The sequence below is a fragment of the Microcaecilia unicolor genome, chromosome 6 (genome assembly GCF_901765095.1).
Source record: "Microcaecilia unicolor chromosome 6, aMicUni1.1, whole genome shotgun sequence".
Taxonomy (NCBI): Eukaryota; Metazoa; Chordata; class Amphibia; order Gymnophiona; family Siphonopidae; genus Microcaecilia; species Microcaecilia unicolor.
The window spans coordinates 150,550,793-150,575,434 of NC_044036.1; positions in this window are offsets into that span (position 1 = coordinate 150,550,793).

The following is a 24,642-nucleotide window of genomic DNA, read 5'->3' on the forward strand; positions in this document are numbered from 1 at the left end:
TTTCATTATTCGGCGTTTATGTCAGATACTGTGGGGTATGCCTTCTTGAACAGGTGAGTTTTTAGGTTTTTTCAGAATTATAGATGATTATTCGTAGATTTCAGGCATTTTGGTAGAGAGTTCCAGAGCTGTGTGGAGGAGTGACCTAGTGGTTAGGGTGGTGGACTCTGGTCCTGGGGAACTAAGAAACTGAGTTCAATTCCCACTTCAGGCACAGCTCCTTGTGACTCTGGGCAAGTCACTTAACCCTCCATTGCCCCAGGTACAAATAAGTACCTGTACATGTAAGCTGCAATGAGCCTGCCATGAGTGGGAAAGCGCGGGGTACAAATATAACTAAAATAAAATATGTAAGAGAAACTTGACGCATATATTGACTTATACTTCAGGCTTTTACAACTTGGGAAGTGAAGAGTTAAGTACGTTCTGGCTGATTCAATTGTGTTTCTAATTGGTAAGTCGATTAGTTCTGACATATAGCTCGGGGCTAGACCATCCTGCTTATTTTCGAAGGAGAAGGGCGCTCATCTTCCGACACAAATTGGGAGATGGGCGTCCTTCTCCTAAGGTCGCCCAAATCGGCATAATCGAAAGCCGATTTTGGGCGTCCTCAACTGCTTTCCGTCACGGGGACGACCAAAGTTCAAGGGGGCATGTTGGCAGTGTACCGAAGGCAGGACAGGGGTGTGATTAACAGATGGGCGTCCTCAGCCGATAATGGAAAAAAGAAGGGCGCCCCTGACGAGCACTTGGCCGACTTTACTTGGTCCATTTTTCCTTGCGACCAAGCCTCAAAAAGGTGCCCGAACTGACCAGATGACCACCTGAAGGGAATCGGGGATGACCTCCCCTTACTCCCCCAGTGGTCACTAACCCCCTCCCACCATAAAAAACAAGTTTAAAAATACTTTTTTGCCAGCCTCAAATGCCATACTCAGGTCCATCGCAGCAGTATACAAGTCCCTGGAGCAGTTGTAGTGGGTGCAGTGTACTTCAGACAGGCGGACCTGGGGGGGGGGGGGGTCAGGGGGCTCACCATCCAAGGTAAGGGAGCTATGCACCCTGGGATCAATTTATGAAGTCCACTGCAGTGCCCCCTAGGGTGCCCGGTTGGTGTCCTGGCATGTCAGGGGGACCAGTGCACTACGAATGCTGGCTCCTCCCACGACCAAATGGCTTGGATTTGGTTGTTTCTGAGATGGGTGTCCTCGGTTTCCATTATCGCCAAAAACCGGGGATGACCATCTCTAGGGTCGACCTAAATTTCCAGGTTTGGGCTTCCCCGACTGTATTACCAAAATGAAAGATGGACATCCATCTTTCGTTTTGATAATATGGGTTGCCCCGCCCCTTTATAGGTCGCCCTTAGAGATGGGCGCCCCTATTCGATTATACCCTTCCATGTATTATTCTTTGAATAAAGGTACAAATCTTGAAAGCGATACAAGTATGTAAATAATTGTTGGTTTGGGAACCCCTATTTCTGTCTTCCATGAGCTCTTTGCCATTGTTAGCAACACTATTGAAAACGCTAAATGGCATATTTCTTGCTAAAATGAATTCTCTACATGCACATAATAGCAAGCTTGACTAATTTTACTGGTTTTACTTCACCTTTTAAAAGGAGGACTAGGTCAGGAAGAGACTTGGATCCAAGATGGCGACTGAAGCAGCTGGGCGTTTTTTGAGCTCCTGAGTCTCCATGAATAAGCCAAGCATCTGGAAACTTTCCCTGTGCTGGTAATGGGGAAAAGAAAGGGAAAAACTAAGGCTTTTGCCTCCTCGAGCCTGGTAGAAAATCCCACCTCACTTTAGGCTACTCTAGAGAGCTTTGGAGTTCGAATGCTAGGAGAGCCGATGTAACAAGAAATATTTTCAGTTCTTAATATCCATTAAAACGTTACAAAAATTTTACAGTTCTAATATGATATTTAAGAGCAGGGGGAAATTGCTCAAAGCATGTGCTGTATTTCTAAGCCTTTAAAAGCATGTGCTCCGACCATGTGGTCTCACCAAAGGCTGTGTACATCTACCCTTAAAAAGAATTTATTTCTACTACAGGTACTTTAAGAATTAAAATGTAACATTATAAGAAATATTTAATTTGGGGATATTGCTCCAGAGCACTCGCTAATATTTATAATCTTTAAGATATATATTGAATAATTCTCCACCAGTTACCCATTAAGGCAACAAGATTCACAATTGCAAGAATACAAGGAATTAAGTATATTTATTGGATTACATTAACCTGCATTACCAGGTTTAAGAACATATGTACAGAACAGACCATAATACAATTGCAGCGAGAGGTAGTTCTTTTTAAGAGATCTTACAGAGAATCTGTGCTAAAGCTAGGCAACAGGGTTAAATCAAAAGTTATGAGTTACTTACAAGTCCTTGTTACAAAGCATGAGCAGCATGAGGTAAACACGTGGTTGCAGAAGGAAGGAGAGTCTCTGTAGCAGTGGCAGGGAGATGATCAGGGCTGCAGCAGGGTAGGAGAGATCTATGTCTGTGTGGAACAGCTTCTGTCTTTTATACATTGCAAGTTGCAGGAGGATATGATCACATGAACCTCAGCACTTGCTTCCTGGTTCGCACTGGATAATTTGCAAGGCATTATGGTTAATGTAGTCTGTTCACATGATCACATTATAAGTCTTTCCTTTCTGCACATGTTCTGGCATCTTCTTGTCTGATAGCTGATGGGAAGGGGCATATATACATATCTGAGGTAACCAGCAAATGGTTTAACAAGCAAATGCCTTGTTTATGGTTTTCCTCTGAGTCCGTTATTTTCAGTAGCTGGATTTATACTTCTCCAGACTTTCTGTCTCCTGGTATCTTTGATCTTCGGAGGTATCTTGGTGATCCACCCAGTCAGCTTTTGTTACCAGTCCTTGTTAGGTCTTTTAGGCAGAGGAAGCTATATCTCTGTGAAGCCAGTACCTTTTGTCTCTGTTAAGTGTTTGTAATTGACTAGCCCTGCTATCAGAAGTTCCCAGGAAAAGGGAGGAGAAAGAGGGGCGTTTCATTGCTGCAGTTTCAATACGTTTTTAAAGCTGTATTTTTATATTGGTATATCTGATTCAGCATAATCAATAATTTTGCTACATATATTTCAATAATCTTGACAATTAAACTGATACCATAACACCGACACCCGCTTCAATGGGTTCCACACTTGTTGAGGTGGACCACAGCATCGAGGGAGTTTCACTCAGTCCTCCCTTAAGCGCAGCTCCCCCATGACCCGGAAGCAGTCTGGTGACGACGGAGATGCAGCACTCTGAGGTACCCGAAGTGGAACAAGCTTCCCCTGCTGACTGAGGAGGACACATCGCCACATTGTCCCCGGGGATTCCAACATTGGAGGATAGGCAGATTACTCAGCTCTCCTCTTCTCTTGCCCAGGGTCCAGAGGGAATGGAGGTTTGAAGAGACCAGCTGTGGTGACAATGAATCTGTGGGATGCAATTCAAGGTTTGAACTCTTCCCTTCTGCAGGTTTCTAACTCCTTCAAGGGAGAGGTTTTGGAGTTAAAACAATCTTATCAGTTTTTGTCTGATAAAACTGAAGTAAATAAAACTGACTCATTAGAATGTGAAGTTAAACAATTACAGAACTTTGCCTTAACAGTCATCAGGGAAAGAGATATTCAAGTTTGTAAGCTTGAATATTTAGAAAATCAAGGAAGAAGGAATAATTTGAGATTTCTAAATTTTCCTAAATCACCGCTTATTCCAGCACTGGATATGTTGAAAAAATATTTTTGTGAAATATTGGGTATTCCGGCTGAGGGCTATCTGCCCATAGTTAGAGCCCAATATATAATGGAAATTTCAAGACCTTCATGTGAGCAACCTCAACCTGATTTAAACTTGATTGAGTTTTTGGAAAGTTCTTCAGAAGTTATAACTGAACAGACTACCCTTCTCGTGACTTTTGCCTTAGAACCAGACAGAAATAATATTTTTTGTTCTTATTTCCATCATATAAATGCTGTTTGTTTGGGATCTAAAGTCCAAATTTTCCCTGATTTAGCTAGGGACACGCAAAAAAGGAGAGAATTATTGGCCTTAAAACCAAAAGTTCTCAACCTAGGTGGAATATTTTTGCTAAAATTTCCCTGTAGATGTTTTTTTTTGTTACATTTGTACCCCGCACTTTCCCACTCATGGTAGGCTCAATGCAGCTTACATGGCGCAATGAAGGGTTAAGTGACTTGCCCAGAGTCATAAGGAGCTGCCTGTGCCTGAAGTGGGAATCAAACTCAGTTCCTCAGGACCAAAGTCCACCACCCTAACCACTAGGCCACTCCTCCAAACTTGATTAATTATGTTTTTTTTAACCCAAAGAAACTCGAGGAATTTATTCATTCTAAAGAAGGTGTAAGTGATGTTCCCTTAGTTGCATCCAGTAGTTAAACTATGCTGTATATTGGCTGCGAGTGTTTGTTCGCTCTACCGTGCTCCACTGATTAAGATGTATTTTCCTTTGTCTTTCTTTTTTCCTGGTATCTGGATCCAAACATTTTTGGACAAAGTTGATGGATAATTTCTCTATAATCATTTTATTTTTTATTTAGTACAGATATTGCTAATGCATTTATGTTTATTATGTGAATGTATAATTAAAATTTATTAAAAAAAAAAGGAGGACAAGACCTCAGATGCTCGGCTTATTATAATCAGTTCAACAAAACTGCCGTGCGAACTTCCTCACCGGTCTTGTAAACTTTCTTACAATCCATTTTTAACATTTTTGTAATATTCTTATTGATCCTTTTCTTTTCTTTAGTGTTTTACTTTATTTTAAATTTTGATCATTATTCCCTGTTGAGGACCTTAAAAACTGAAGGACACTTATCCGCTTCAGAGAAAATTCTTCTGTTCTTGGTTTGCTCAATAGAGTGCCTCCGTTTCCTCAGGGGACAAACCGCCAACTTTTCATTCTTAGTGTCCAAGTTATGTTCCTACAGGTCCGTCTCGATTATAACTGCCACTTTATTGTCTCCTGCATATGTTCTCTTGATTTAATAAGCAGAACTTATGTGCACATCTATTGCAGTAATTTAGGATGCCTTTTAAATAAAATTACCCTCAATTATCAGACATTCCCACCTTTCGATTGATAGACTCGCAACAATGCTACCAAAGTCTTTTTAAAGTCTACTCCATTTTATTACAGACTGGAAATATTTTATATTGAAGACACTGGTATCCATCTATTGGGATAAGACCCCTGAGGCAGGCCACTGCCCGAAACTCAGTACTGTGTTGGGTCTTTGATCAATAAATCTTCTCAAGCATTCAGATTGTTCTTGTTTTCTCTAGAGTCCATGGTCCATTTCCTACTCCATTCTCCTCTGTTTCTCTCCGTGGGACCTCAGAGTTCTTCACCCAGGCGGATTTCTGCTGGAGCAATTTTAAAAAGCCATTTATCCAGATAAATATGTAGTTGAAATTGCCCTTTCTCCCTGTTGGGCATAAGTATGTACTGATGGTTTTTTTGTGTTTGTACAGTTTGGTTGTTCAGGCATATTGTTTTCCTTTGACCACAACCTCTCTTCGTGGTCCTCTAAAACCTGCCACTCTAGGCTGCTGCCCAGTCTGCATAATGGTTAAATCATCCCTGGGCATATGGATATATATTGCCATCAGGCAACTGTCACATGTCACCTCTTTTGCATTAATATTTTTCAATAATAGCACAATTTAAGAAAACAAACATCAGCCTTGAGCTTGAACATGTTTAGCAGCTGCATCTGGGTGTCAATGAAAAGTGTGTTTCTGGCAGGACCACACAAGATTAAACAGTCCCTAGATCCATGCCTAAAAGGAGGATTCCTGCCAATTAAGTGTGAGTGTGAGTCATCCAGACTACTTTGTCTTAGCGCTGAGTTGCTGAAGAAGTGTATTCTTTTTTTGGGGTGTGCTGCTGCTGTTTTGCACTATTCAGCAGACTGAACACGTGCAACACAAGAAATGAATTTACCTCTCAGTGCCTGACAGCCTAAATAATTGCAGCTTAAAATACAAAAGATGGCTGTTTAAAGGGTTAGACTATTCACAATTAGACTAAAGAAACTGTATTCATCACATTTCTCTTTTTGCATATTTCTAGGTTTGCCTCTCTGGGACTTACTGTTACACCACCTTTACTTTTTAACTCCTTATGGTTGTGCATTTTTTTCAACCAAAGGTTGTACGCCAGTTAAATTGGACTTGTACTTAAACTTGGAAACCCAGTTAAACTCAGTGATGAAGAGAACTTTCTTTGTAAGACAAAAGAGAATCCTCCATATAGAAGGAGATCAAAACAAAATGAAGTATCACACTCCGCTGCATGCAAATCTCTCTCAAGAATATCCTGAAAACCTGACTGGCTGGGGAGCCTCCAGAGCCAGGTTTGGGAACAACTGCTATATGCGTTTTAGGGGCCCTTTTACTAAGGCCCACCTAAAAGTGGCCTGCGCTGGTGTAGGCACGTGTTTTGGACGCGCGCAGGTCATTTTTTCAGCGCACCTGGAAAAAAGGCATCTTTTTTGTGTGTGTGTCCGAAAATGGATATGCGGCAAAATGAAAACTAGCGCAAAATTAAAACCAGCGCGCATCCATTTTTGGCCTGAGACCTTACCACCACCCATTGACTTAGCGGTAACGTCTCACGTGCTAACTGGGCGGTAAGCAGCTAGTGTGTTACCTTTTTTTTTATAGTACAATTGTTGAGTCTCTCTCTGCTCTCATGGAATGAATGTTGAGTATCTTTCCTATTTTAGAATGGAGTTCTTTTCTGTATTTTATGATTTTATATTGTTATTCTGCTAGTTAATGTGAGTGGTATATTACATTTTAATAAACATAAATATCTGCTGCCAGGTCCCATTCATAAACCTCTTTGCACAATGCTTCCTTTGAACATGTTCTTTTCTTTTAATGGCTGATGCAGGCTGAAACACGAGTTGTGTCGGGTCATCGTCCATGTTTTTTAGAAGAACTCTGAATAAATTCTGGTTTGAACATCAGCTGTGAGGAGTTTTTGTTACTCTACTTTTTCCATTTTTTGGTGCCCCCTTTTTAGTAGAGTAATTTCTTTCTGTTTGTGACTGTTCCTGCTGTACATCACATGTGCATGTTTTTCCCAAAGCCTTATCTGTATTTTACAAAAATCTCTGGGACCCTTTGCCCTTGCAGCGTGCGTCAAGTCGACATTAATGCCCAGCTAGCAAGTGCACCTGGCGGTAATTCCGAGTTTGGTGTGTGCCGAAAACCCACGGTGGAAAATAATTTTCTGTTTTCTACCATGGGGGCATTCCTGGCTGTAATCAGCAGTTGGCGCATGCTGGATGGTTACTAGAAGGGTAATGTGTGAGCCTTTACCACTAAGTCAATGGGTGGCATTAAGGGCCCAGGCCGTAAATAGACATGCACTGGTTTTCATTTTGCCATACGTCCATTTCCCGGTGGTCCCACATGCGTCCAATACGCACGCCCACACTACTGCAGGCCACTTTTTTCTCACACCTTTGTAAAAGGGCCCCTAGTGTTTCATGTTCCTTTTGTTAAATACTCTGCAAACAGTGAACCTCCCATTTCTGACCTAGATGGCTTAAACAAAATTGAGCTTCACATGGGTGAGACAAGTTTCCGTCGGGCTTCAGTCCCGCATCTGTTTTACATTGGCTACAGATAGCATTTTTAGAGAATGTCGATCATTTTAGAGTCAATTAGCAGCAGAAAATTGTACAATTCATCTCTAGAGTTCCTACTCTCTGACCGTAACATCTGTCTATAATTCTGGACATAAGGTGAAATAAATACATTGTTAATCAAGTTTTGCTCAATTTAGTAAATAATACCGGTGCAGATTTAAAAGATTACATTAATGGTGGATAATATAAATGAAGGCAGAGATTGAGAATGGCTGCTCATGGGAAAAGTCTGAGAAGAGGGTATAAGGCAGGAGATGAACGAGCAATTCTGTTCCATCCTAGAGGATGGGTTTTGGATGGCTATTTAGCACTCACATATGTGCTTATTATGAATCACTAGTAAAAAAGGCCTGTTTCTGACACAAATGAAACTGGCGCTAGCAAGGTTTTCCTCGGAGTGTGTATGTTTGAGAGAGTGCATGTGAGAGTGTCTGTGTGTGAGAAAGAGAGTGAATGTGCGAGTGTGTGTTTTTTGAGAGAGAGAGAGTGAGTCTGGGTGCGAGTGTGTCTGTGAGAGAGCGAGAGTGTGTGTGTGTGAGAATGAGAGTGTGTGCAAGTGTGTATGTGAGACACTGTGTGAGAGAGAGAGAGAGTGTGTGTTTCACACAGATACAGTGTGTGCGAGAGAGTGTGTGTGAGACACAGACTCTCTGTGAGACTGAGTGTATGAGACCAAGAGAGTGTGTGAGTGACTGTGTGACACATAGAGAGTGAATGTGATACAGTGTGAGACATAGAGTGTGTGAGAGTGAGAGAGAGAAAGACATTGACTGTGAGAGAGAGAGAGAGAGAGAGAGAGAGAGAGAGAGAGAGTGTGTGTGACAGAGATACCTCCTCCCCTCTCTCTGGTGTCAGGCCCCCCTCCCTCCCTCTCTCTGGTGTCAGACCCCCCCTCTCTCTCTTTGGTGTCTGAGCGTTACTGTGCAGTACGCTAAGCTCTGGCTGTGCTTCAAGGAACTGACCAATCCTATTTAATAGAATGCACCTCCAACATTCTGAAGCCGAGAAACCTCGTGTGGTTGGTCACTTCTGCTTGTGACGAACCCGGTAGTACGTGATGTCAATTCAGGAGATGGATAGAGAGAGCAGGAATGCCTCAGCCATGCAGTCAGCTTCAGAATGTTGGAGGTGCATTTTATTATATAGGATTATTTATTTGTTACATTTGTATCCCACATTTTCCCACCTATTTGTAGGCTCAATGTGTCTTACATAATACCGGAGAGGCGTTAGCAGATTCCAGTGTTAACAAATGCAAGGTGATGTAGTGGTAAGATAAAGTTCATGTGGCACAGCCACATTAGGGAATTGAACAGTGGAAGAGTTGTGTTATGTCCATTACGTACTTTGGTTATGTTATGTTGCCGAAATCAGGTATTTAAGTGCCATTTTTTATATGAAAGTTGGCAGCCTGTTTTTTCTCTGCTCAGTGCATAGCCCTTACCACCTTCTCAAGAACGTTTGTGATCATTGCAAATGGTCTTAGGGGCCTTGGTGCACCCTTATGTGGGTCACTCACATGCACTAAGTCCATTTTTACCTCTGGGGTAAAAGCCTAATTTCCTATCTTTGTATTAATGGCCATCTGTTCTAAATCAATGGTAGAAATGACTGTTCACTAAAATAAAGAACTCCACAAAGTTAGGCTTCGAAATGAAAAGGCTGCCCTATGAGTCATCTCATACCAAAATAATACAGAAGCAGGAAGAGTGGAGGGATGATATTGCTGTCTGTTTAACAGTCTGAAAATCACTGGATAAAACCTGGCTCCACTCTGATTCCTCCCTTGCCCCCACCCCTCTGGACCATAATGTTGCTAACTGGTTATGTGCCGCTGAAAATCCAGGGATAACATAAGAACATAAGGGGTCCTTTTTACAAAGGTGCGCTGAAAATTGGCCTGTGGTAGTGTAGGCGCAGGTTTTGGGTGCGCAGAATCATTTTTCAGCGCACCTGTAAAAAAGGCCTTTTTTTCTTGCTGAAAATGGACGTGCAGCAAAATCAAAATTGCCGCACATCCATTTTGGGTCTGAGACCTTACCGCCAGCCATAGACCTAGCGGTAAAGAATTTGGGCAGTGCATCAGATTCCACTTGGCATGCGTCCACTACGCGCTCCAGAAAATAAAAAAATATTTTTCAGATGTGCGTAGCGGACGTGCGCCAAATTGAAATTACCACAAGGGCCACGCAGTAACTGGGCAGTAACTTCAATTTGGCTTGTGTTGGGCGCACGTAGGCGCCTACCTGGCTTAGTAAAAGGGCCCTAAGTATTGCCATACTGGGATAGACCAAAGGTCCATCAAACCCAGCATCCTGTTTCCAACAGTGGCCAATTCAGGTTACAAGTACCTGGCAGGATCCCAAAACAGTACAATGCATTTTATGCTGCTTATCCTAGCAATAAACAGTGGATTTTCCTCAAGTCCATCTTAATAATGGCTTGTGGACTTTTCTTTTAGGAAGTTATCCAAACCTTGTTTAAACCCCGCTAAGCAACTGCTTTTACTACATTCTCTGACAACGAATTCCAGAATTTAATTACACATAGTAACATAGTAGATGACGGCAGAAAAAGACCAGCACAGTCCATCCAGTCTGCCCAACAAGATAAACTCATATGTGCTACTTTTTGTGTATACCTTACCTTGATTTGTACCTGTCCTTTTCAGGGCACAGACCATATAAGTCTGCCCAGCACTATCCCCGCCTCCCAACCACCAGTCCCACCTCCCACCACCGGCTCTGGCACAGACCGTATAAGTCTGCCCAGCACCATCCCCGCCTCCCGCCACCGGCTCTGCCACCCAATCTCGGCTAAGCTCCTTAGGATTCATTCCTTCTGAACAGGATTCCTTTATGTTTATCCCACACATGTTTGAATTCCATTACTGTTTTCGTTTCCACCACCTCCCGCGGGAGGGCATTCCAAGCATCCACTACTCTCTCCGTGAAAAAATACTTCCTGACATTTTTCTTGAGTCTGACCCCCTTCAATCTCATTTCATGTCCTCTCGTTCTACCGCCTTCGCATCTCCAGAAAAGGTTCGTTTGCAGATTAATACCTTTCAAATATTTGAACATCTGTATCGTATCACCCCTGTTTCTCCTTTCCTGCAGAGTATAGATGTTCAGGTCAGCAAGTCTCTCCTCATACATCTTGTAACGCAAATCCCATACCATTCTCGTAGCTTTTCTTTGCACCGTTTCAATTCTTTTTACATCCTTCACAAGATACGGCCTCCAAAACTGAACACAATACTCCAGGTGGGGCCTCACCAACGACTTATACAGGGGCATCAACACCCCCTTTCTTCTGCTGGTCACACCTCTCTCTATACAGCCTAACAACCTTCTAGCTACAGCCACCGCCTTGTCACACTGTTTCGTCGCCTTCAAATCCTCAGATACTATCTCCCCAAGATCCCTCTCCCCATCCGTACTTAGCAGACTCTCCCCGCCTAACACATACGTCTCCCGAGGATTTCTACTCCCTAAGTGCGTCACTTTGCCTTTCTTCGCATTGAATTTTAATTGCCAAACCTTAGACCATTCTTCTAGCTTCCTCAGATCCTTTTTCATGTTTTCCACTCCCTCTGGGGTGTCCACTCTGTTACAGATCTTAGTATCATCCGCAAATAGGCAAACTTTACCTTCTAACCCTCCGGCAATGTCACTCACAAATATATTGAACAGAGTGAAGAAATATTTTCTTCGATTCGTTTTAAATTTACTACTTTGTAGCTCCATAGCATGCCCCCTAGTCCTAGTATTTTTGGATCACCCAGCTAGGGCAATTTAACCAGACAGGAATCATTTTAAATATCAGCCTGATATTTTTTTACTGCAGTATACATCTAAAAAATCATTAAACCAGGTATTTTGTTTTTCTGAATCTCAAAATGAATTGGAGCTTTGTATGCATCAGTGATGATTATTGCATTGCTTATTTGGTTTCATGACACTTAACATTTGACTTTAAAAAAAGGGTATTATTTTTATCTTCTGTAGGCTTTCATATTTAATTAGATCTGCAAATTAAGCATTTTCCCTCTCCAACCACAACTATAATCCAGTTGGTATTTTGCCTGTTTTGCACATAAGGAAAATACATGTCTAGGTTTGCATGCAAGATGGTGAACCACAATTGCAACCTAAGAACAAAGGTTTCTCAAGGTGTAATGCTCTGAAAATCTGTATGTTGTTGTTTTATGTTTAGCTTGCAGGATATTTGTTTTCATGTGCACATTTCTTTCTTCTAAACTTCACAATGTTCACATCATAATCTTGTGGTTTATGATACAGTCTGGTGGTTTAGGAGCAGAGCTACGGAAACTTAGGTTGAAACTCATCACCACCACTCCCATTATGGGCCACGGCACAAGTTGCTGTCTTTTCCTGCAGAGACTATTCATTGCCCTTTCTTGTTGCTAGACATGAATATTCAAATCAATTTTCAAAGACCACTTATCCACTTCAATCGGTCAAATGAAAATTGCCTTCTCTCTATGTAGGGTTCTGTAAGATGCTCTGGTCAATACGGGTTCCCTAGGCTTAGGTGCATCACATTGATGCCATGCCAATAGCAGGTCTAAATGGACATACCTACATACACCTACAGGGTGAAACAAAAAAAAATGTAACCCCTAGAGTTTTTTGCTATTTCATCAGCAACTGCTTGGAATTTCAACATAAAGGTACAGTGAAAGTCTGCCGAAGCAGAGGAACACTGAAATCCCACAAGGACAGACAGTCAAAGAAGGATAGTGGGAAGCAGACCAGGCTGCCCAGGAACAATGCAGAGACTTCTAATGATGATAAAACATTTATTTCGGTGACTCGACACAGACCTGTGTTTTGGCGCTAAGCCTGCTTCAGGAGTCTTCATATAATATGTGTAAAACACAAATGGTTGAATGGTGGTTGATAACAGTGGATAAAACAATGGTCTTGAAAAAGACTTTTAAAGGGAAAATGAGACTTTGGTAACAGCGAGCTATCAACTACCATTCATAAATGTTTTATCACCATTAGAAGTCTCCACGTTGTTCCTGGGCAGCCTGGTCTACTTCCCACTATCCTTCTTTGTCTGGAATTTCAACATGAAATTTTACAGCTTTATTTGTTGTTACTCTCTACATTCATCTGTTGAGTGGAATGAGATTATCTTTAAACACGCGAAGTTACAGACTTTTTAGTATGACCACCCAGCGATTTTCGCACATTCAAAAATGTTTGCATTGTGAAGCTACTATTATTTGAAAAAAACGGGGTACCAGCTTACTGTAAATGTTGTCACAGAGGCATAGACTCTTGTAAACAATACTTTGAATTTGAATGATTTGTATTTGATAATATGATGACTTTCAGATAATTTCTTTCAAAGCATTTCGGATCGGAATGGCAATCATGGGCAAGGAGTCGGCAGATGATCTGGGACAACCTGCAAAAGGAACCGATCGTCAAGGTGGTTAAGAACTTCCCAAAGCGACTGATGGCTCTATGTTAAAGCTGGGGGTGGACACTTTGCGCATTCACAGTGACTGCAAAATTCTGACAAATGTTTAATTGTATCGTTTGAATGACGTTAATTTACTGTGTTTTAGCTCGAAAATTTTAACACTCAAAAATCACTAGGTAGTAACACTAAAACGTCAGTAACATCAACATAGTTTAAGATAATTAAATGTTGTTTAATAGTTATATGTAAGTATGGTAACTAAATAAGTACATAGGGCCCAATATTCAATGCTAATTAACTAGTTAAATAGCGCTTAGCCTGCTAAGCGCTAATATTCAGCACAAGATAGCCAGTTATCTCCGCTGAATATTAGCACTTGGGTGAGATTCTATATATGGCACCCAAAAAAAATGGCGCTCAAATCAGTGCTGACTATAAGGGGCCTTTTTACGAAGGCGCGTAGGTGCCTACGTGCATCCAACACGTGTCAATTTGGAACTACTGCCCGGCTACCACATTCCTTGGGCGGTAATTCCATTTTTTACGTGTGTCCGATACGCGCGGCAGAAAATATTTTTTAATTTTCTACCGCGTGGCACTGTGAGGTAATCGGTTAACATGTGAGACCTTACCGCTAAATCAATGGGTGGCGGTAAGGTATCAGGTCCAAAATGGATGCGCGCCAGTTTTTATTTGGCCGCACGTCCATTTTCAGCCCTCCAAAAAAGGCCTTTTTTGCAGGCGCGCTGAAAAATGGACCTGCGCACATCCAGTACACACGCCTACAACAGCGCAGGCCATTTTCTGCGCACCTTAGTAAAAGGATCCCTAAGTATTTTATATAATCGGTGCCAGTTAGAGTGGGATATGATGGACCCGGGTTCCTTTCTGTACAGACCCAACTAGGCTACTGCAAGGACCTGCTTTCTGCGCTAAAAGGAATGGCCATTATATCTGTAGCTGTCGTAGAGCCTTGTATGTACCATCACTTTCACCTTGTAGGGAGTGGGCAGGGGTCAATGACCACTGGATAATTAAGAGGAGTCATGCCTTTATCCCGCTAGTGGTCGTCTGGTCAGTTTGGACACCTCTTTGGCACTTAGTCATTATTGAAACAGGTCCAGCAAAAAACATCCTATTTTTTTGCCCTGGATGTTTTTACAATGTTCCATTATCACAGAAAAACATCCAAATTGTAAGCCCGCCCTAGACCCACCCAAAACATGCCCCCTTGAGATTTAGACAACCTGCATAGAAAAACATTTAAAAATGAGTTACAAAAATGGCGATTTGGACCTTTTTACGCAAATAACATCCATCTGCCACTTTGTGCCATTTTTGGAAGTTTTTCTGCTTTGAAAATGAGCCCCCAAAATATAAAAAACAAAATTAGAAAATAAAATGATTAAAATCAAAAGCCACAATAAATACAGTATAAAAATATTAGTAACTGCGGAGTATATTTTGTGTTATCTGAGAGTTAATTAATGCTCTGTAAGAACACTATGGACTTCTTTTACAAAGCCTCGTGAGCGATTTCTGAGGTCCTTTTACCAAGCTGCGGGAAAAAGGGCCCTGCATTGGTGGTGGGGGCCATTTTTCCTGCACTCCGGGGCCAGTTTTACTGCAGTGGGTAAAAAGACCCCAGGCACACATAGCCATGCAGTAAGATAACTCAGTACCTTTGTATGTTTTATCTTTCCTACCTTATTAATTCCCTTATCCCTTATTTGTTCCGTTTGTCTGTCCTGATTAGACTGTAAGCTCTGTTGAGCAGGGACTGTCTCTCCACGTTCGCGTGTACAGCGCTGCGTACATCTAGTAGTGCTATAGAAATGATTAGTAGTAGCAGTCTTTGGGATTCTGGAATCTTTCTACTCTTTGGGATTGGAGAATCTTGTTACTCTTTGGGATTCCAGAATCTTGTTACTCTTTGTTCTTATCCCTTATTTGTCCTGTTTGTGTGTTTTGATTAGATTGTAAGCTCTCTTGAGCAGGGGCTGTCTCTTACATGTTTAGTGTACAGCGCTGTGTATGTCTAGTAGCGCTATAGAAATGATTAGTAGTAGTAGTAGTATGGCCATACAATGGGGAGCCCTTACCCCGCCACCCATTGAGGTGCTGATATGGGATCCCGAGCTAACCCGGCGGTAACGGGCCAGCGTACGGCGATGCCCGATTACTGCCAGGTTATTGCCGCACCTGCCATTTCTGGGGGTTTCCTTTTTCCCCCAGAAATGTCACACTCACAGGGCAGGATTACTACCGGCGGCCATGTTGGGCCGACGGTAGTCCCGAAAGAGTGAGCTGGTCTGTTTAAGGGCCCCTCTATGCGGCAAGTGAGAGGAAGCCCATTCAATTCCTATGGGCTTTCTTTCATTCACCGCACAGGAATTGCTAGAGCGGCTTTGTAAAAGAAGCCCCTATGCTTGTAGATTTGAATTTGACTTCTTGTTACTGTGCAGCTCATGTAATGTGGCATTTATGACTTTTTGAACACACAGCACCCACCGCAGTCTGGCTGAAATGTGATTTGACCAGGTGCTCCTCTTTCATCCCAGAAATCATTTCTGGAATTGTTTTTGCATTTCACTTAGTCAAATACGAGTAATCATCCCACTTAAGCAACTTGAACACCACTTGGCTTTTTTTTTTCATTTGTCAGCTTTAAAAAGACAAAAACCTTTGTTGTCAGCACTGAAATGCTCTGACCATTTTTTTTTTCAGCTGATTTCTGCCAGCTGTGTTTGTCTGAAGGGTACTTATGGCACAGTACAGAAGCTGTGCTCAGAACAGAAGCTGTGAACATCTTCCCAAGACACAAGTAGTCAAAAGAATCCTCTGCTTGGTCCAAAAACAAAGAAACACCACTCATGTGGTGGTCCTACAGCTATTTTAGGTCCTACATACAGTACAATAGGCTTTTCATGTCCTTGTTTATAAAACTTAGCAAAGCTAAAGTAGAAACAGGATATAATTTATTTGTTTCAAGGAAGCAAAACAAAATGATTTAAATGCAAAATTTATAGTAAAGTGAGTGTTTTTTGATAAGCAGAACATTGCCGACTCTTCAGCTCAAAAAGGAACCACCAAGGTGGAGGAACAGAAGACCCTCAAAGGAAGTGAAAAGGAGTAGGGTTAAAGATGGATCTTCCAACGCACAAGAATAAGTCAGAGACTTAACACAGAGCAGTGTTTCGCTGTTGCGCCTGCCTCAGGAGTCTGCTAATGTGTAGCGTAGAGAAAAGCTCTATCTTTTTTTTTTTAGTTCAAGCCATTAAGGATCGAAACAGAATAACATAGTGCCTGAATAGGAAACAAACTGTGAAGAAGCGACAAGACTTTCCCCCTGATTCTATAAAGGTTGCGTTGATTTAGGTGCATTCCAGATTTGTGTGCACGATTTATTAAAATAATGAGCCAATTAGTGCTGGCTTTTTAACAAGCAAATATTGGAGCCCTTTTACCAAGCCGCGTAGGCGCCTACGCATTTCCAATGCATGCCAAATTGGAGTTGCTGCCCGGTTACCGCGTGGCTCTTGCGGTAATTTCAATTTTGGCCCGCATCCGCTACACGTGTCTGAAAAACTATTTGTTATTTTCTGACGTGCAGCAGCTATGCATGTCAAGTGGTATTTCACATGCGTAGACCATTACTGCCCAGTTATCGCATGAGACCTTAACACTAGATCAGTGGTTGCCACACCTCAAAAAAGACAAAGTGGAACAGTGGCGTAGCCAGACTGCCAATTTTGGATGGGCCTGAACCCAAAAAGGGTGGGCACAAAATTTTCTCTCTACCCCCCTCCTCCAGCAAAATTTAGTCACACTAATCAGATGCATTTGTCACATAGGGTAAAGTGCTGCTTTTCAGTGCATCAGATTTCAGAAAATTTATTTAATAGCCTAACACCCTTTTCAGTGAGCTTTAAGAGGCCAAAACCTCCTGCCTCAGGTCAGTATAATGCTGTTTCGGTATCCTCTCCTGACCTAAAGAAGTATTGGTCTGAAACATTATTAACACAGGTACCATATTACTTTATCCTAAATAAAAAATAAAATTATTTTCATTACCTTTGTTGTATGGCCATTTACTTTTTCTCATTGTGTTGCTCCCAGTCTCTAGATTCTGCTTTCCTTTGTTTTCGCTTAGCTCTTCTGCCAGGGTTTCCTGGCCATTTGTCATTTTTCTCTCCTTTTTCTTTGCTTTCTTCAATATTTTTCTGCCTCTCTCTCTCTCTCTCTCTCTCTCTGTCCAGATTTAATTCATTCTTACTATCCATTCTTTAATTTCCTTCATCTACTTATGGCTTTTCATCTTTTTCTCACCCTTGTTCTCCCCATGCCCCTTCCTCTTATTCTCCAGTCTTTCACTACTCCCCTTTTCCATCCCGCAGCTCTCCTCTTTCTCTCCCCATCCTTCCAGTGTCTCCCCTCTCTCTCCCCATCCTTCCAGTAGTCTCCCCTCTTTCTTTCTGCATCCTTCCATCCAGTGTCACCTCTTTCTCCCTACCCTTCCATCCAGCGTCTTCCCTCTTTCTCTCCCCATACTTCCACCCATCTATCCTCTCTCCTGATCCTTCCATCTAATGTCTCGCTCTCCCTCCTTCTAACCAGTGTCTCTCTATCTCTCTACCCTTTTCTTTTCAGTGTCCCTTCTCTCTCCACATCCAGTCTCTCCCCTTTCTCTCAGCATCCTTTCATCCCTCTCCCCTCTTTCTCTCCCCATCCTTCCATCCAGTGTCTCTCTCCCCATCCATCCATCTGTTTTCCCTCTTTCTCTCCCATCCTTCCATCTGTTTTCCCTCTTTCTCTCCCCATCCTTCCATCTGTTTTCCCTCGTTCTCTCCCCATCCTTCCATCTGTTTTCCCTCTTTCTCTCCCATCCTTCCATCTGTTTTCCCTCTCCCGATTCAGGCCCGCCAGCCCCAGCCCCAGCTCCAGCTCCCATTACTGGCCACTGCTGCTTTTCCTGTTGAGCAGCAGGGCCGGTGCTATGAAAAGAAGAAGCACTCAGCTGACTGAGCTGAGCGCAGAGCGCTAACGACAAAAAATGTTTAAAAAAAAGCGCTGCACCACAGGCAGCCTTGAGGCATTGGCTGCTGACTCTACAGGCTCCTCCCATCTCTTATGTCACTGACCCTGGAGCAACGCAGGGGCAGTGATGTAAGAGATGGGAGGAGCCTGCAGAGCCAGCAGCCAATGCCTCAAGGCTGCCTGTGCTGCTGCACTTTTTTTTTCAACATTTTTTGTCATTAGCGCTCAGCTCAGTCAGCTGAGCGCTTCTTCTTTTTGTAGCGCTGGCCCTGCTGCTCAACAGGAAAAGCAGCAGTGGCCGGCAATGGGAGCTGGGGCTGGCACGGGCCTGGAGGGAAAGTGGGCGGGCAGTATGTGTGCGCTTGGGTAGGCAGGCCTGGGCCCACCCAGGCCCACCCGTAGCTACACCCCTGTAGTGGAATTGGAAAAGGTGCAGAGAAGGGCGATAAAGATGATACAGGGGATGGGACAGCTTCCCTATCAGGATAGGCTGAAGAGGCTAGGGCTCTTCAGCTTGGAGAGAAGGCGGCTGAGGGGAGATATGGTAGAGGTCTATAAGATAATGAGTGGAATGGAACGGGTCGATGTGGAGCGTCTGTTTACACTTTCCAAAAATACTAGGATAAGGGGGTATGTGATGAAGCTGCAGTGTGGTAAATTTAGAACGAATCGGAGGAAAGTTTTCTTCACTCAACGCGTAGTTACACTCTGGAATTCGTTGCCGGAAAAAGTGGTTAAGGCAGTTAACTTAGTGGACTTCAAAAAAGGGTTGGACGGTTTCCTGGAGGAAAAAGCCATAGAATGTTATTGAATGGACGAGGGAATACAGTATTTCTAGGATGGGCGGGACACATTGCTTGTTCTTTTGGCCACTGTCGATGACAGGGTGCTGGGCTCGATGGACCCTTGGTCTGTCCCAGTATGGCGATGCTTATGTACTTATGGCTTGCGATAAGGTCTCAGACCCAAAATGGATGCGCGGCAATTTTCATTTTGCTGCACTTTGATTTTTGGCAAAAATTTTAAAAAGGCATTTTTTTTGTAGGTGCTTTCTGCGTGCTCCCAAACACATGTCTATACTACTGCGGGCCATTTTTAAGCGCACTTTAGTAAAAGGACCCCATTGGCATTAATTAGATTTCATTGGGACTAACACGGGTAAAGTTAGGTGTGGGATCTGAGCCTAAAATTTACACGCAGTCCAAAAAAAGGGGGCATGGAAATGGGTGGATCATGGGTGTTTTGGGGTGGACCGGGGGCGTGGTTTTGAGTTACGTATATCATAAGAGAATAGGGGTGCTCCACACGTAAATTTAGGCATGGGTGTTTGTACCACATTTTCATTGTGGCAAATGGTAGCGCCTAAATTTATGCGTGACCTCTCCGCTTAAGCGGTTAGTCTATAAACAACTCGGAACTTTAGGCCTAGCTTATAGAATACCGCATATGTGGGTATTTTTCATCACCAATTTTTTCTTGTTGTGTGAGCATTTATTTTTTACATTACTCTTTTATATTCATATGGAAATAATTGCCTTGGTTTTCGTTGGTTTCGGATTTCGCCAATTGTTTTCGAACGGATTATCGATGAAAACCGAGGTATCACTATACTATGTTATAGCGAAACATGAGAGGATTGACCTCAAAAGACAAAAGAATTTTTATAAGTGAAGGAGAGGTTCTCAGAGTGTTCACTCACCCAAGCGAAGCAGTACTCAAAGTTAAATTCTGCTTCTAAGGGTGGATAGTATCAGGCTCTTCACCCATGATTTATAAATTTATAGATGCATAGAGAGCCCAGAGTAGCATATACGTTCCTAGAACTGATGATATAGGAAGGTACAGATAAGTGAGTGGGGTGAATAGTGTGCATGAGGTTGTTTGAGAATATGATAGGATTTTTTTTTTTGTTACATTTGTACCCTGCGCTTTCCCACACATGGCAGGCTCAATGCGGCTTACATTGGGCAATGGAGGGTTAAGTGACTTGCCCAGAGTCACAAGGAGCTGCCTGTGCCTGAAGTGGGGATCAAACTCAGTTCCTCAGTTCCCTAGGACCAAAGTCCACTACCCTAACCACTAGGCCACTCCTCCTTTAGGTTAAGAGTTTACCACTATTTATGTGAGAGCACTGGTTTTGTTTGCTCACGCTATATTTTTTTTATTTATCATTTTACTTAATTACATTCACATTTATCACATAAATGTAAGTAAAAACAGAAATTAATATAAGGAAAAAGAAAAAACATTTTCTCTCAACAATATATATAATTGTCCACAATTGGAGGATCCAAGATCAGGAAAATAATCTTAAAGAAAATAAGAAAAACACCAAGTGGTTAATCTTACAAATTCATATTTTCTGAGGGAGGAAGGTTAATCGGTAATTGCAGCCGGTACAGTGGTAACTAAAGGAAGTTGCTGCGTCACGCTATATTTTAAAAAAATTCTTTGGAGACGTTCAATGATCGAGAAACTTGTCCACCCTTAGAAGCAGAATTTACCTTTGAGTACTGCTTCATTTGGGTAAGTTAACACTCTGAGAACCTCTCCTTCATGTATAAAAATTCTTTTGTCTTTTGAGGTCAGTCCTCTCATATTTCTCTATAACATAGTACTCTGGTTTGTTTTTGAGATTTATTGTATAATTTCTACTAGGGAAATAGTTGGGAACTATATTTAGATGTTTGATATCCATCTTAGGGTTGGATATGACATTATTCTTTAATATCATACCTAACTTTTGGGAATGCCCCTAATCTGCCCATGCTCCTCCTTTAGCCACGCCCCTTATGAGTTATGCGCTATGAAATGTAGGCACAGATGTTATAGAATAGTGTGCAAATCCAAATTGATGCCAATTAACTCTAATTATTGATAACACCTCTAACTAATCATGTGTTTCTTATATAGTGACTTCCGGAAATTTTTATTTTAATTATATATTTATTTGAGACATTTATATCCCATATTATCCCAAACAAGTTCGGGTTCAATGTGGCTAGTAGGAAACAATTACTATACTACAATGCAAGTAACGTGAGCATACACAAGAAATAGACAATCAAAAAAAAAAGTTCATGACCTAAGAAGCTGATCTAGTCTTATGCTGGTCCTTACTACTTACTACTACTTATCATTTCTAAAGCACTACTAGACGTACGCAGCGCTGTACACTTGAACATGAAGAGACAGTCCCTGCTCGACAGAGCTTGCAATCTAATTAGGACAAACAGGACAAACAAGAGATAAGGGAATATTAAAGTGAGGATGATAAAATATGGGTTCTGAACAAGTGAATAAGGGTTAGGAGTTAAAAGCAGCATCAAAAAAGTGGGCTTTTAGCTTAGATTTGAAGACGGCCAGAGATGGAGCTTGACGTACCGGCTCAGGAAGTCTATTCCAGGCATATGGTGCAGCAAGATAAAAGGAACGGAATCTTGAGTTAGCGGTAGATGAGAAGGGTGCAGATAAAAGAGATTTACCCAGTGAACGGAGTTCCCGGGGAGGAATGTAGGGAGAGATGAGAGTGGAGAGGTACTGAGGAGCTGCAGAGTGAATGCACTTATAGGTCAATAAGAGGAGTTTGAACTGTATGCAGAAATGGATAGGAAGCCAGTGAAGTGACTTGAGGAGAGGGCTAATATGAGCATAACGACACTGGCGGAATATTAGTCGTGCAGCAGAATTTTGAACAGATTGAAGAGGAGAGAGATGGCAAGTTGAAATAGTCTAAGCAAGAGGTGATAAAAGTGTGGATGAGGGTTCTGGTAGTGTGCTCAGAAAGAAAAGGGTGAATTTTGGTGATATTATAGAGAAAGAAACAACAGGTCCTTGATGTTTAGCAGGAGGTAGGTTCATGCTTCTTTGTTATAAAAGCAGGACCTGCACATATCACATAGGGGCAGTGTTCCCTCTAAGCTGAGCAGTAGTCCTCCAACTGCTTTGCTGCCAGTAGGGGGTGATGCTTCAATCTTGTGTTTTCAATTGCTAATGAAAAGCAGGTTCTCTGAAGTCCTGCAGAGCTTGCCTGTTCCTAAGGAGGTTGGATATAACAGGAGACGTATTGACGTCAACATGTTGAAACCAATTAGGGTAGTTTATGTTTCCACTCCCCAGCACAGCCGTCATCCATATACACTCAAAATAAAGCAAACAAACCTATGAGCTGCTGCATCCATGATGTCTTTCTTTATTGTTGGTAGCATTTTAATTTAATCTCACTTATATTTTCAAACATGTCAGCTTGTGTAGCATACGGGTGTACACAGAGGAAATATAAGAACAGAATAACTTTTCATAGGTAGAATAGTACTTATAAATCGTAATCAGTGTGTCATTTGGAGGGGCTGGTTATAGGGATACCCTAGCATGTGCTATATTTGTGCAGAGATTTTTTATTTTATAGTAAAGGGCCACTAAAACAGACATCATGTTATGATGTACCAGGGTGCGGAAGATATATCTCAGGAAGAAAGGTTTTACTCTTTTGAGTTTCCAAATTTTTGAACATGTTTCAGGGGTGAGTGGTTTTATAAGTCAAAATAAATATTTTGCTTCATGCAGATCTCTGTTTAAACTTAACTAAATGGGCTATAAGCCCCTAATGCAGTCCATTGGTTTTCTTATATTTTGTTCTTGTGATGACATATACTGTGCCAAAAGTGAAAACTTTTATCTCCATCTGGTCGATAATAAAAGGAGCTCATTATGAACACTGTCAACCCTAAAAGGTTGTTTGTGGCTGTACATGAGGAATCGAGATATTGAATAAATACGTGTATGTTTGTGTCCCTAGTCAGGCATACAAAGTTTATATAATCCTTTCAAGAAAGCTAGTAAATCGTTTAACTTATTAGCGGAACGAAACCACAGAGGCATGGCATGGTCACATTTTCAATATGGTAATACTAGGGGTACAGATAAGGAACAGGTGACTTTGAGTTAGCCTTCACTGGACCAAACTTGCTTTCCATGTGCCATCACCATCTAGCTGCATAGGCAGTGTCTTAAAAGGTGGAGGACAAAGAATTTTTTTTTTTTACATGCATACACCAGAACAGAAATCCATACACACATTGCAAAAGTAAACAATAACTTCTACAGAGTACATCCAAAACTTAGGGCCCTGTTTACTAAGCAGCGCTAAGGGTGTGCTAGTGTTTTTAACTCGAGCTAAACGCTAAATACACCCATAGGAATATATGGGTGTCTCTAGCGTTTAAAGTGAGCTAATTTTAGGCACACACTAAAAACGTAAGTGCGTCTTTGTAAACAGGGCCCTTAATTTTTATTTTCTCATTTCTATCGTCCAAAATTACAGACAGTAGGACCCAAAACAGTCCAAAACAAATAAAGTCAGAAACAACACAGTTTGTACCTAATTATTCCACTACCCTTAGGATTCACCTTTGGGTTTAAAAAGCAAAGCCATGTGCATGTAAGGACTGGATAAAAGACTTAAAACAAAGTTTAAAGCAAATGCCCTTAATATGTAATATTTGGTAGCAGTAATGAATCAGTGAAGGAATAGTCACATAGCAAGCAGCCTCAGTCAACAGATTTATTGTCCATTGAACATAATTAACTTTGTATGAATTTGGCAGCTAATAGTGTGCTGAACTGAACAAAGCTGGCACATTTAGACTGACTCTGGACTTCTGCATGAAGGTAGCTCTGCCCTCATTATTTAAATGCTCCCAGGTTTCAATCTAATTCATGTTTAATGTGTGATATAAATGTCATAAATAAGTTATTAAATAAGTAGATAGATAGAAACTCTGAATGTTGAATCTGCTGGTACCGCACGCTAATGGCACATTGAGGGAATGCACCCAAAAGATACCATATTAAATCTAGGCTTAGTGCATGGTAAACTCCTGTGTTACAATGTGTTAAGCCCAGATTCAATCTAGCACAATTTAGTTAAAGGGCCCCTAAGCACTGTTCCCTCTAAGCACAGTGGGAATCCTCCACCTACAGTCCTGCCAGTGAGGGGCACTGTTTCACTATCACATTTTCAATAGTGAGGGGCAAGCAAGGAGGTTGGATAAAACAGGAGATGAAGAGGGTCTATCTAGTCCACTGTAGGAGCTGAAGCCAGTAGGCGGAGCTTGCCAGCAATGGGTGGAGCTTGCTGGTACCGCACACTAATGGCACATTGAGAGAATGCACCCAAAAGATACCATATTAAATCTAGGCTTAGTGCATGGTAAACTCCTGTGTTACAACGCGTTAAGCCCAGAGAGTTAATGCGGGAGCACATACTACCTCTATCTAGGAATTGCTTTGAGCTCTTGCATTAACTGTTGTGAAGAAGGGGATAAGGGAACAGAGAGGGGGGGGGGGTACCGGCGGAGGAGAAGATAAGACCCAGAGGAGGGGACAACCCAGATTCTTAGCTCAGGGAGTTCCACGTGTCAGGAGAA